A 12916-nucleotide genomic window follows, 5' to 3' on the forward strand; every position below is an offset into this window, starting at 1 on the left:
TAATACCAACATATATTAAGATAGGATCACATTTCCTTGATTATCATATTTTTTTACCCTCAGTTTATTTGAATCAAAATCTAACTGTGATTAGCACACTCGATTGTCCTTTTTAGTCTGTTACCTCCCCCTCCTAATCTATTTTTTTCTCAAAAAGTGATTGTCAGAGAAATGCAAATGGGACCTTCAAAAAGTTTGTGGGAAATGGAATTAAAAGACAAGTTTGGGAATGGGCTTTGTGGCTATGTGAGTTAAGCTTTTGCTTGAGATGCCCATATCCTATATCAGAATGCCAGTTCAAGTCCTAGCTCCTCGACTTCCAATCCAGTTTCCTGCTGATGCATCCTGGGAGGCAGCAAATGATAGCTCAAGTGCTTGGGCTCCTGCCACCTGCATGGAAGACCCAGATGGTGTTCCTGGCTCCTGGCTTTGCTCTGGCCCACCCCTGTCCATTGTGGCCATTTGAGAAGTGAATCAGCAGATGGAAGATCTGCCTCCCCCTTTCTCTCTCCCTCCCTCCCTCTTTCTTTATCTCTCCCTCTCTCTCCACCTGCCTTTCAAGTAATTGAAAAAAATTTTAAAAATAAATGAAAGGTTTGTTTTGCTGAAAAGTTTTTTTTGAAATCCATGCAGTTTTTATTTTTTCATTTTCCGTTATCTTTTCAAGACCCTTCATACTTATTCTGTAGTTTCCCACATTCTCCAAGTATGTTTGGTTGAATATCTCTCAGCAGAATCATCTTCCACATTCCTCTGTCCATTTTATTTCCTATGATTTGGCAGTCTGACCAGGACTCTTGATGAGTTTTAATCTAATTTTTTGGCAAAGAAACTTCAGAGGTTCTGGATTTTGATTGTTAGTTACTAATGGTGATGATGACTTAGAATTGTCAAACATTTCCTACAGAGGAGCACAAAGTAAAAATGTGGGGTCATATGCACCGTGTGTACTTTTACAACTACTCAATTCTGCTGTTACTGGGTAAAAGCAATCAAAAACATAATGAAAACTAATGGGCTTGGTTGTATTCCAATAAAACATTGCTTATAAACACTAAAATTGGGGGGCTGGTGCCATGGCGCACTAGGTTAATCCTCCGCCTGTGACGCTGGCATCCCATATGGGCACTGGGTTCTAGTCCCAGCTGCTCTTCTTCCAGTCCAGCTCTCTGTTGTGGCCTGGGAAAGCAGTGGAGGATGGCCCAATCCTTGGGCCCCTGCATCTGCATGGGAGACCAGGAAGAAGCATCTGGCTCCTGGTTTTGGATCGGCACAGCTCCGGCCGTTGTGGCCATTTGGGGAGTGAACCAATGGAAGGAAGACCTTTCTCTCTGTCTCTCCCTCTTACTGTCTGTAATTCTACCTGTCAAATAAATAAAAAAAACCACTAAAATTGGAATTTCATATAGGTACTTTATATCGTGAAATATAACTTTTTTAAAAAATATTTATTTATTTGAAAGGCAGAGTTAAAGAGGCAGAGGCAGAGGGAGAGAGGTCTTCCATCTGCTGGTTCACTCCCCAGATGGCCACAATGGCTAGAGCTGTGCCAATCCAAAGCCAGAGGTTTTCTCTGGATCCCCTACATGGGTGCAAGGGCCAAAGGACTAGGGCCATCTGCTGCTGGTTTCCCAGGCCACAGCAGAGAGCTGGATTGGAAGTGAAACAGCTGGGACCCGAATCAGTGCCCATATGGGATGCTGGCACTGCATCCTTGCACCTGCTATGCCGCAGTGCCGGTCCTGAAATATAACTCCTTTTGATTTTTTTCTTATTGTAAAATGGTGATATAATTACATATTTCCTTTTGTATTAGCTGCAATATATTTTATCAACTGAAACTCATTAATTGTTTACCCTGAGTTATAGTTGACATAGTGAAGTCAGGGAAAATCCTTGAGAGAGCTGGTTTTAAAAAGTGCAACTAATAATGACCTGAGTTCTGTGTTGGCATTGATCTCTTTGTGAACTGTCAGACCTTAGATTTTAATTGGGTTATTGTGCTCAACTAACCAGCAAAAATATTTGACCCATTAATGTGGAGGCTGATTAAAATGTCATTAAGAGATAGAACATGTAAAATACATTGTCAAACTCTTTCTGTATTAACGTTTTGTTTGAAATATTTTTAAGTTTTGGTCATTATGTTAGGTTTCTACTGCTGCCATGAAATTGTCGTAAATGTAGTGACTTAAATAACATGAGTCTGTTATCTTGTGGTTCCATTGTTCAGAAATCTGACATAGATTTCAGCGGACTAAAATGCAAGCCACTCTCATTCCTTGGCTTGTGGCCCACTTTCTATATCTTTACATGAAGAAAAGTTGAGTCCTGTTCACCCAGCTGCCATCACTTTGCTTTCTCTGACTTTCTCTTTGGCTTCTGCCTTCTACATTTAAGGACCCTCCTGCTGTTTGGGCCCACCTGGATAACCCACAATAATTTCTTCTTTGAAAGTCTGTTGACTAGTAACCTGAATTCTGCCCACAACTTTAAATCCTCTTTGCCATATGAGGTAGCATTCTCAGGTTCTGGAGATTTGAGTGCAGACCTCATTGATAAGCTATTGTTCTGCTTACCTTGGCCATTGATTTATTACTGTTTGATTTGTTAACTCTATTCAAAAAGTTATGAATATGGTGGTGAAAGATCCTCTCTAAGGTGCCTTTGAGATTCTGCTGGCAAAGGAACACAGTCAGTGGGGAGTTTTTGCACTGTTTTGTTTTCTGAGTGTTGAGTTCATAGAAGTGGAAGCTACCACCCCTATTAGTAATTGAATAGATTTGGGTATATAAATATTTTGTTTGGACACACATTTTAGTGAGCATCCACTCATAAAAAAAGATAAAGTCTCAAATATTATAGGAGAAAGAAGTGTGGAAAAGATTTTGAAATACCTTCTTGGTATATAACATGATATATTGCAAGCATAGTAGATAGCTAGCAGTTATATGTAAATTATATGTCTATATTCTTCATATTTTAGACATATTAAACTTGTCTTAATTATATTATTAGTCTAATCAAAATTTGTTAAGGCTGGCCAACTTAGTGAGAAAAAGAATCACTTGGACCCATGTCTGAAAGTAGGCAGTTTATGTAATTCCCTTTACCTTGAGAAGGAATCCTGAGGCCAGAGGAAGAAGAATACAAGAATAAGAGTCTATTAGTGCATCTTACATATGGGATTCCAGACCAAGGTAGACAAGCTATCTTTGCAAACTGCAACAAGTCCTCCCCCACCATAGGGTAGCAGAAGGATCAAGATTTTACACACTTACAAATCAATACACAATGCAGGGGAGAGGGGGTTGTGGGAAATGGGAGGTGAGGGAGTATAGGAGCTTGTGTTACAACATTCATTTACTAGTCTTAAAATTTAGTTCCTCAGGCATCCTGTGAGTCTTTGAAACCTACTCAAATTGTAATTAAATTTAAGGCTGGAGAGTGTAGCCATTTGGACTGCAAAATGGTCAGTATTCTGAGAGAGGTCAAAGTTGAGAGGCAAGACTCAAAATAATGTCAGTATGGTTTTCTGTCACACAAATCCCATGAATAAATGTTATAATTTTTGTTTTTAGATTCACTGAATTGAAACTTACAGGCAAAGTGATTTTAAAGATATATATTTTATGTACATGCATCAAAATGCATTTTTTCAACTTTTATTTAATAAATATAATTTTGCAAAGTACAACTTTTGGATTAGAGTGACTTTTCCCCCCATAACCTTCCTCCCACCCGCAACCATCCCATCTCCCACTCCCTCTTCCATTCCATTCTTCATCAAGATTCATTTTCAATTATCTTTATATACAGAAGATCAATTTAGTATTAACTAAGTAAAGATTTCAACAGACTGCACCCACACAGACACACAAACTATAGAGTACTGTTTGAGTAGTAGTTTTACCGTTAATTCACATAGTACAACACATTAAGGACAGAGATCCTACATGGGGAGGAGGTGCACTGTGACTCCCATTGTTGATTTAACAATTGACACTCTTGTTTATGAAGTCAATAATCCCCCGAGGCTCTTGTCATGAGCTGCCAAGGCTATGGAAGCCTCTTGAGTTCACCAACTCCAATCTTATTTAGACAAGGTCATAGTCAAAGTGGAAGTTTTCTCCTCCCTTCAGAGAAAGGTACCTCCTTCTCTGATGGCCCATTGTTTCTGCTGGGATCTCACTCACAGAGATCTTTCATCTCTTTTTTCATCATTTTTTCTTGCCACAGTGTCTTGGCTTTCCATGCCTGAGAAACTCTCATGGACTTTTTAGCCAGATCCAAATGCCTTAAGGGCTGATTCTGGGGCCAGGGTGCTGCTTAGGACATCTGCCATTCTATGAGTCTGCTGTGTATCCTGCTTCCCATGTTGGATCGTTCCCTCCTTTTTAATTCTATCTGTTATTATTAGCAGACACTAGTTTTGTTTATGTGATCCCTTAGACACTTAATCCTATCATTATGATCAATTATGAACTTAAACTGATCACTTTGATTAGTAAGATGGCATTGGTACATGCCACCATGATGGGATTGAATTGGAATTCCCTGGCATGTTGCCAGTTTGTAAATTTTTTGCTTTTTTTAAAAGATGTTATTTATTTGAGACACACACACACAACAACAACAACACACACACACACAGAGGGAGAGAGAGAGAGAGAGAAAGAGAGAACATCCATTGGTTCAAGGACCATATGGCCATAATGGCCAGGTCTGGGGCAGGCTGAAACCAAGAGCCTGGAACTGCATTCGGGTCACCCACATGGGTGGCAGGGCCCCAAGTACTCAGGCCATCGTCTGCTGCTTTTCTAGGCTCCACTATAGTATGCTGCTATTGCAAGCAGCAGTGGGTAACCCACTGCACTACAACACCTTTGTTTGGAATCACTGGCAACAATTATGTGGGAAAATATGAGTTTTTAAGCATTTAAAAGTATTAGACATCCAAGCACTAAATAAAATTAGTTTCCTTAATAACATAAATAATATTGATTCGAATTACAGAACCTAATACAAAGTGAGAATGATTTAAATTACAGCTACAAAACGAGCTCGGTGTTTAAAAGGTTCATTAAATTGTTGGATGTAACTATAGAATGCAGTGGTAACAGTTACTAAAACAAGAGCTTAATTCATGTCATTACCATCAAATACTTTGAATGATTAGACTATGAAAAATGAATGCAGAAGGAACTAGAGATAAGCAATGACTAAGTCCTACTTTTATCTAATTACCCATGGAATATGGTTTGGAGAAAGGAAACATTTTTTTGTGATCACACTGCATTTTGTATAACTGGAGCCTGTGGGTCCAACTGATGCAGACAGAATAATAGGCTTTTGTGATAATATCATGGATCCATACTGATCTGAGCTGTGAGGTAATCCAGAGAGTGTTGTGTTACTGCATAGCTTGTGAATCATACACACTGTAAAACCTTGAGACAGCTGGGTCTTATTTCTGCTTCCTGTAGAAAATGGCTCATTGTCAAGCATAATCTTGACCAGACCTGTGGTTTAGGTTCTGCTTCAGGATTATGATTGTATTTTCTTCAGTGATGCTTGCTGAGATTTTGCTCAGTGCCTGGTATATCAATGAAACTCAGTCATTGTGTGTGGAATAAATGAAAGAGCATAGTTAAAATGCACTAGACTTAGGTGTTTGATATCCAGGACATAAAGGAAGGTAGAAAATGCACATTTCTAAAACCAGGGTACTTTCTGGGATCTCATGAAATCTCCTTGACCTCATTCCAAAGTAGTTTTTATTTGGAGTCTCAAATTATCAATGAAGGGACTAACAATTAGAGAAGTAAATTCAGTTCTAAACATCATCATCTAGGAAGTGGTTGGCATAGAACTGAAGTATAACCAACTTTGAATGTTTTTGCAAAACTATCCTGAATTAGGAGTTTGGGTTAAGATATACCTTTTCTCTTACAAGGTCATGATTTGTTCTTGAATGTGGCTTAAAGGTTACTTTTATTACATTATTATAATTGTATTTACATGATCTTTATTAACTTAATCATTTTTAGTAAGTTGAATAATATGTATATTTTTCTAAGTTTTAAATAGACCCTGGTTATTTCTTCATGTCTTAAAAATTAAAATTAGGTCTAGAAAACTTTAAATCCACTGAGTTAAATTTAGTTTAGAGTCACTGCTGAATAGGTTCTGTGTGTTTGTGTGAGAGAGATATCTACTGGTAACAAATGTGAAAAGTAAAAGACAAATAAGAGCCTTCACTGAGAGTTTAATTTGAGAAAGTAATTGCTTTGGTTTGACATGAGGTTAGAATAGATTCCGGCCAATATGATATATCTTTAATGATATCAAATGGTAATTGTTGTCCACAGCAATGATCCTCAGCCAAGATAATGGACTCAGTCATAAAAGAAGGGGGGTTTATATTTCTGTTTTTCCTCCTTTCTAAGGCAAGAGATTGCATTAAGATCAGCAAAGAGATATTTGATTATAACAACTGAAAGAAAATAGGTTGATGATTAACCAGAAAAGTCACTTAATCAAAAAATATCTCATTTCACAACCATTCCTCTTTAATCTCATTCTGGGTGCTCATAAGAAGTATTTTTCTATATCTTCACAATCAACTATATTTAAAGTATAATGAGGTCAAGCTGACTTTTGATGCTAATCTAGGTAGTAACTGGTAAACTGAAGCATTTCTGTTTATTCTTCTCCATTCACTGGGACATTAATTGTGAGAATGACATTGTGGAAGGATTAGAAAAGAAGCAAAACATGCCTACCTTCTCTATTTATTATGAGAAAAGAGAAAAAATGGTGCCGGGCATTTGGCACATCACTTAATGTGCTAGTTGGGATGCCTGCATTCCATGTTGGAGTGTGTTGGTTTGAGTCCTGGCTCCACTTAGGATTCCAGCTTCCTGCTAAAGCACACCCTAGGAGGTAGCAGGAGATGGCTCAAGTATTCAGGTCCCTGCCACCCATGTTGAAGACACAGATTATATTTCCAGGCAAATAAATAATATTTTTATAAGAGGGGGATGAATATTTGCTGTATGCTCAGAATTTAATATTTGCAAAGATTTCATATTTTTACATGCTGTATCATTCAATCTGTACAACAATGTGATTAGGGAGATACCATTTCCATTCCAGGTTTTCTGTAGTTTGAATAGGAGCATTTCAAAAATTTGTGGTTGGGGCCAGCACTGTGGCATTGTGGGTAAAGCCACTGCCTGCAGTGCCAGCATCCCATATGGGCTCCAGTTTGAGTCCTGGCTGCTCTGCTTCCAATCCAGCTCTCTGCTATGGCCTGGGAAAGCATTGGAGGGTGGCCCAAGTGTTTGGGCCACTCTACCCACGTGGGAGACCCAGAAGATGCTCCTGGCTCCTGGTTTCAGGATGGCACAGCTCTGGCTGTTGTAGCCATCTGGGGAGTGAACCAGCAGATGGAAGACTTCTCCCTCTCTGTCTGCCTCTGCCTCTTTGTAACTTTGCCTTTCAAATAAATAAATCTTTAAAAAATTTATGGAAAAATGGAATTAAATGTTAATGTTCATTTTCCATGAACTTTCTGAAGAGCCTTCATATTCTTGTGAGTACTGACAGAAGATAGGCAAGCAAATAAGTATACAGGAATAAAATTTCCAGTGATTGTGCTATGAGAGAAAATAAGGCAGGGAGGTAGAGAATGAGAGAGGGTGCATCTTACTAGAGAAAAACTCTCTCTGATGCTGTTAGCAGGTGTCAGAAGGAGGTGAGAAGACAAGGCATGGTACTGAGGGGAAAAAAGTACAGCAAGTACAAGTGTCCTGTGGCAAGGGCATGCCACAAGAGTGAACAAGAAGAAAGTCAAAGAGATTGGGGCAAAGAGAGCCTAGAGGAGAGCAGTAGTAAACCCGTGTTTGAGTCCAAGTCTACCTGACTCCAAACTTATGCATGCTGTGCTCATCTCATATCACATCGGAGCTGGGGGACTTTGTAGCTTTTTAACATGTATAATAAACAGTGGAGAAAATCAGGAACAGAATGATAGCATGTTTTGCTGGAGACAGCATTGCACAGTTTGTACTCCAGGATAAGGGAGGCTATGTATTTGCAGATTCAAACTGCAAAGAGCTGATTAAACTGAAAAGAACAGTGACATGGGATTGTTACTAGTAGAGATACCTATTGAATTCCACATAGTAGAAGATACTCTTTGAGATTTGCAATATCGACTATTCCTTCTCACACCTCATGATGCCCACTTTACAGGGAAGGAAACCAAAGAGATATTCAGTAGCAGATCCAAGGTCGTGAAGCTGAGATTTGCAGTCATGCTGACTGGGTCAACATTCTATGCTCTTAAAAATCTGCCTCTCTCCCTCCCTTCCTCCTTCCTTCCTTCCCTCCCTCCTCCCTCTCTCTTTCTATACTTGCTGAAATACAGAGCAAAGATTGAAAAACAAACTATGAGGAAAAAGTATTCACTGTTAGACCTCTCTGAAGAATATAAAAGACAGCCGGCGCCGCGGCTCACTAGGCTAATCCTCCGCCTAGCGGCGCCGGCACACCGGGTTCTAGTCCCGGTCGGGGCGCCGGATTCTGTCCCGGTTGTCCCTCTTCTAGGCCAGCTCTCTGCTGTGGCCAGGGAGTGCAGTGGAGGATGGCCCAGGTGCTTGGGCCCTGCACCCCATGGGAGACCAGGAAAAGCACCTGGTTCCTGGCTCCTGCCATCGGATCAGTGCGGTGCGCCGGCCGCAGCGTGCCGGCCGCGGCGGCCATTGGAGGGTGAACCAACGGCAAAAGGAAGACCTTTCTCTCTGTCTCTCTCTCTCACTGTCCACTCTGCCTGTCAAAAAAAAAAAAAAAAAAGACTATAAAAGAATGTAGCAGGGGATGATTTGGGGAGAAAGTTAAAGATACATTTAGTCACAGTCTTTTTTCACTAGTTTTCCTCTGGCCAGTGACCAAGATAAACGTGTTAGTGATTAACCAGTGAGTGGAGGTTGTGCAAACATAGGGTCCTCAAGAACAGGTTCTTTAGATCTGCTGGAAAACACTCCTTCTATTAACGTAAGTCAGGAGACCAATTCGTGAAACCTGGGTACTTTGATGATTAGAAGGTAGTCATATGTGCCCATAGATTCAAGGGTGCAATGAGAGAACATCTCTCCCTCTCTCTCTCTATATATATATATATATTTATTTAAAGATTTTATTTATTTATTTGAGAGGTAGAGGTAAAGACAGTGAGAGGGAGAGACACAGAGAAAGGTCTTCTGTCTGCTAGTTCACTCCCCAAATGGCCACAATGGCTGGAGCTGGGCCGATCTGAAGCCAGGAGCCAAGAGCCAGGAGCTTCTTCTGGGTCTTCCACATGGGTGCAGGGGCCCAAGCACTTGGGCCATCTTCCACTGCTTTCTCGGGCCAGAGAAGAGAGCTGGATCAGAAGAGGAGCAGCTGGGACTAGAACCGAATCCCATTTGGGATGGTGGTGCCACAGGCAGAGGTATAACCTACTGCTCCACAGTCCTGGCTATGAGAACGTATTTTTGAGGTAGTGGTTGCTACTGGTGGTTTTGTTTGTGTTGTTTGTTTCACTGAGTAAGGCTCTTAGGCCAGTATCATTTGCAAATTGGCTGCTGAAACAGGCCAGAAGCATCGTAATGAGTCGTTTTAGATTAAATTTGTGAGACTTGGTAGATATTCATCACTGAGATATAAATACATACACACAGGAACACAAAGTAAACAAAACTGAACAATAAAAAAAAGAATTGGGGAAAGAATGCCAGGATAAAATAGAAAAACTGTTCATCACAGTGGGTTGCTGATTTTTTATACAGCCACGTGACTGAAGGAGGGCTTAGGGAACTATTTAAAGGTACAGACTACTGCATGGACCCTACCAGCACTGTGTCCCTTTCATCTCTATGTTAGGGCTGGAAAACTACCATTTGACAAGATCTCTAGGACACTGAAATGATTACCCAAACTTGGCTGCTACTATTTTCACGACTGTTCCCTAATGCGGTGGGTCTGCGTGTCAGCCTTCGTCCGAATCACCTGGAGGTCTTGGCCTCGCCCTCTGAAGGTCCTAAGTAAATACACCTGCTGAGTAGTCCCAGCTATTGCCTTCTAAACAAGTTCCCAGGTGGCTCTGGGGCATTACACTTTAAAATTGTGAGAGCTTCACAGTAGGACCGAAGAGGCTGCAAGATGGATGAATAGCACATTTCGTTAAGGGCCATCTGGTCGACTCTGTGGACAGGGCAGAATCCTGGACTGCTGAAGGGGGGGTGGGGGTGGGGAAGCAGTATGTAAGGTATCATTATTTCTCTGAGGGATATTTAATCAGTTTGGTGGTTTCTGTTTTTACTGAGCTTGTGAATAGCCTAACTCAGTGGGCAACATTGTTATACAAAGTCTTTTGTTGGGTGACTGAACTTTCAAAATAATCTAGTTTTGTGAGATTGGAAAAAGTGGAGGTGGGACAGTGATCTTTTGTTCAAGGATGAGATCAGGTTTAATGACAAACATAAAAGGAGATAAGCAGACATTTCTCAGGACAGAGAAAAAGGAATAGTGATTTACCTCTGGGATTAGGTCTGGGAAGTTTTGTTTTTTTTTTTTCCCATAACACTTTTGTAAACGCTTTATTGCTGTGAATTCAGTGGTAAATCACTGAGTTTACTTAGATCCTAAATTCTTGCAAGAAAGAAAATGCCAGCAGTAAAGTATAGGAAGCTCTTCACAACCAAACTTGTGAAACAGCCAGATAATTTGTGGGCCCTCAGGAAAGATGAAAGCATAAGGCCACACATTCAGAATTTATTAAGAATTTTCAAGATGCCAAGAATAAAGTATTAAATAAAGCTTCGGACTCTGCAATCAGAGGAGGAAGCTGAGGCACCTGAAGCCAACTGAGTCTAAATCAAAGAGCTTTAGATTTAGAGCCGGATTTGAACCCCATTCCCAACATTCTGGTTATCATGAACAGCCTACTTTACATTGTTGTCTCTATTTCTTGATTTGTGCATTTTGAAAGCATGCCTTACCTTTTAGACATTATTGAGAAGAGCAAGTTAAGTGGAAGTCCCAAAGGTAATGCAAGATGTATGACAGATAATAAGACTTTCAATGAAAAGTTGGTAGGAAGAGATTGTTGATTACTCCAATAGGGCTACCATTTCTTTTATTCTTATAAAAGCATACATCACAGGCTAGAGGAAGACACAATAAACAAGCAGGTGAATACATAATTATGCAAAACAAAGTTTTATGGCATAAAATAACTGGTAGAAGCAGTATTATATTAGAAGGAGGCCAGGGAACACCACTTTGAAGAAGTGACATTGACTCTGTTGTAATCTAATTGGAGGACAGTTTAGTTACAGGGAGTGCGTTCCAGGTGGAGAAAACAGCAGGTATAAACCTCTTCAATGGAAAGGACCAGAGCGTGTTTGAGGAGCTGAGAGATTAACAGTAGGCTGGAGCCAGAGAATGAAGTGGAAAGTGCCAGATTGTACTGGGGAGGAACCCTGGGCTCTTGGGAGAAGTAAGAAGTCTAAAGTGTTTTTTTTTTTTTCAATGTGTGCAAAATCATTGAAGAATTTTAAGCAATGAAGTTATGGGAGATAAGGTTTATCGTTAAAACTTATTGTAGTGCTTTGAGGTGAGTAGTAGGAAGAGGGATACAAGAGGAAGCCAGAGGTTATTGTGGAAAAAATTGAGAAATGATTGGCCTGGGCCTAGTGGCAGCCATGAGATGGGAAGAAATTGAATGATTTTCCTAAGCTATTCTTGTGGTGGAAACAACTGGGATTGCCATTTAGGATGCATATGGGTGTTAAGAGAGGCAGGTAAATCATGGATGGTTCCTAAGTTTCTGACTTCAGCAGCTAGGTGGATGACAAGGTTTACAGAAATCTTGATTTTGGCAGAACAGACTTTGGAGGCAATTCAGAGGCCCACATACAGACTCTGAGATGGTGATGTCAAGTTGGTCATCATGAATGTATGACGGAGCCCAAAGGCTGTATCAGATCATCTGAGTGTTGCCAGTTTATAAATGGTTTTAAACCCTGGGAATAAATGATGCTAATTAGGATGGAAATGCATGGAGAGATTATAAAGAGGTCCAGGAAAGGATTGGGTGAATCCTGTTTCATAGAAGGGTCATTCAAGGAGACCTAGATAGATAATTCGGTAGACACTTGTATAATTATGTCAGAGAGGTTGAGTATGGAGTGTCTTTTAGGAGAGAAGGGCTCATGAGGGAGATGTGCTGATGAGATGGTTCAAAGATGATGAAGATATTTAGGAGCCAATTGTATTTGGCAATTTGGATTCTTTGTGAATCTGTCAAGAGCAGTTTTATTACAGTAATGAGAACAGAAGCCAGATAGGAGTATGCTGAATGGAGAGTTAAATGATAGGTGAGGTGGTATTGAATCTTTCAAGAAGCTTAATGTATAAGACAGCATGAGCCTGTGCCGCAGCTCACTAGGCTAATTCTCTGCCTGCAGCACTGGCAGTCTGGGTTCTAGTCATGGTTGGGGCACCACTTCTGTCCTGGTTGCTCCTCTTCCAGTCCAACTCTCTGCTGTGGCCCGGGAAGGCAGTGGAGGATGGCCCAAGTGCTTGGGCCCTGCACCTGCATGGGAGACCAGGAGGAAGCACCTGGCTCCTGGCTTCGGATTGGCGCAGCACACCAGCTGTAGCGGCCATTTGGGGGGTGAACCAACGGAAAAGGAAGACCTTTCTCTCTGCCTCTCTCTCTTACTGTCTAACTCTGCCTGTCAAAAAAATAAAAAAGCATTAAAGATGAGATGGGGGACTCGAAGGGCATAGGCAATCAAAGTAGTTTTTTCTCTTAATACAAATAATCCAAGGACATGTGTGCTCAAAGGAATGTGATACCGGAGGG

At 40.7% G+C, this 12916-nt stretch overlaps 1 protein-coding gene across 12 annotated transcripts in view; it reads left to right on the forward strand.

The window, feature by feature from the left end:
• Positions 1-12916, forward strand: part of TRPM3 (transient receptor potential cation channel subfamily M member 3) — a 1000643-nt gene that overhangs the window by 12619 nt on the left and 975108 nt on the right. The gene's annotated exons all lie outside the window — the stretch shown is intronic.

The sequence above is a fragment of the Oryctolagus cuniculus genome, chromosome 1 (genome assembly GCF_051225735.1).
Source record: "Oryctolagus cuniculus isolate XC-2025 breed Fujian yellow rabbit chromosome 1, ASM5122573v1, whole genome shotgun sequence".
Lineage (NCBI taxonomy): Eukaryota > Metazoa > Chordata > Mammalia > Lagomorpha > Leporidae > Oryctolagus > Oryctolagus cuniculus.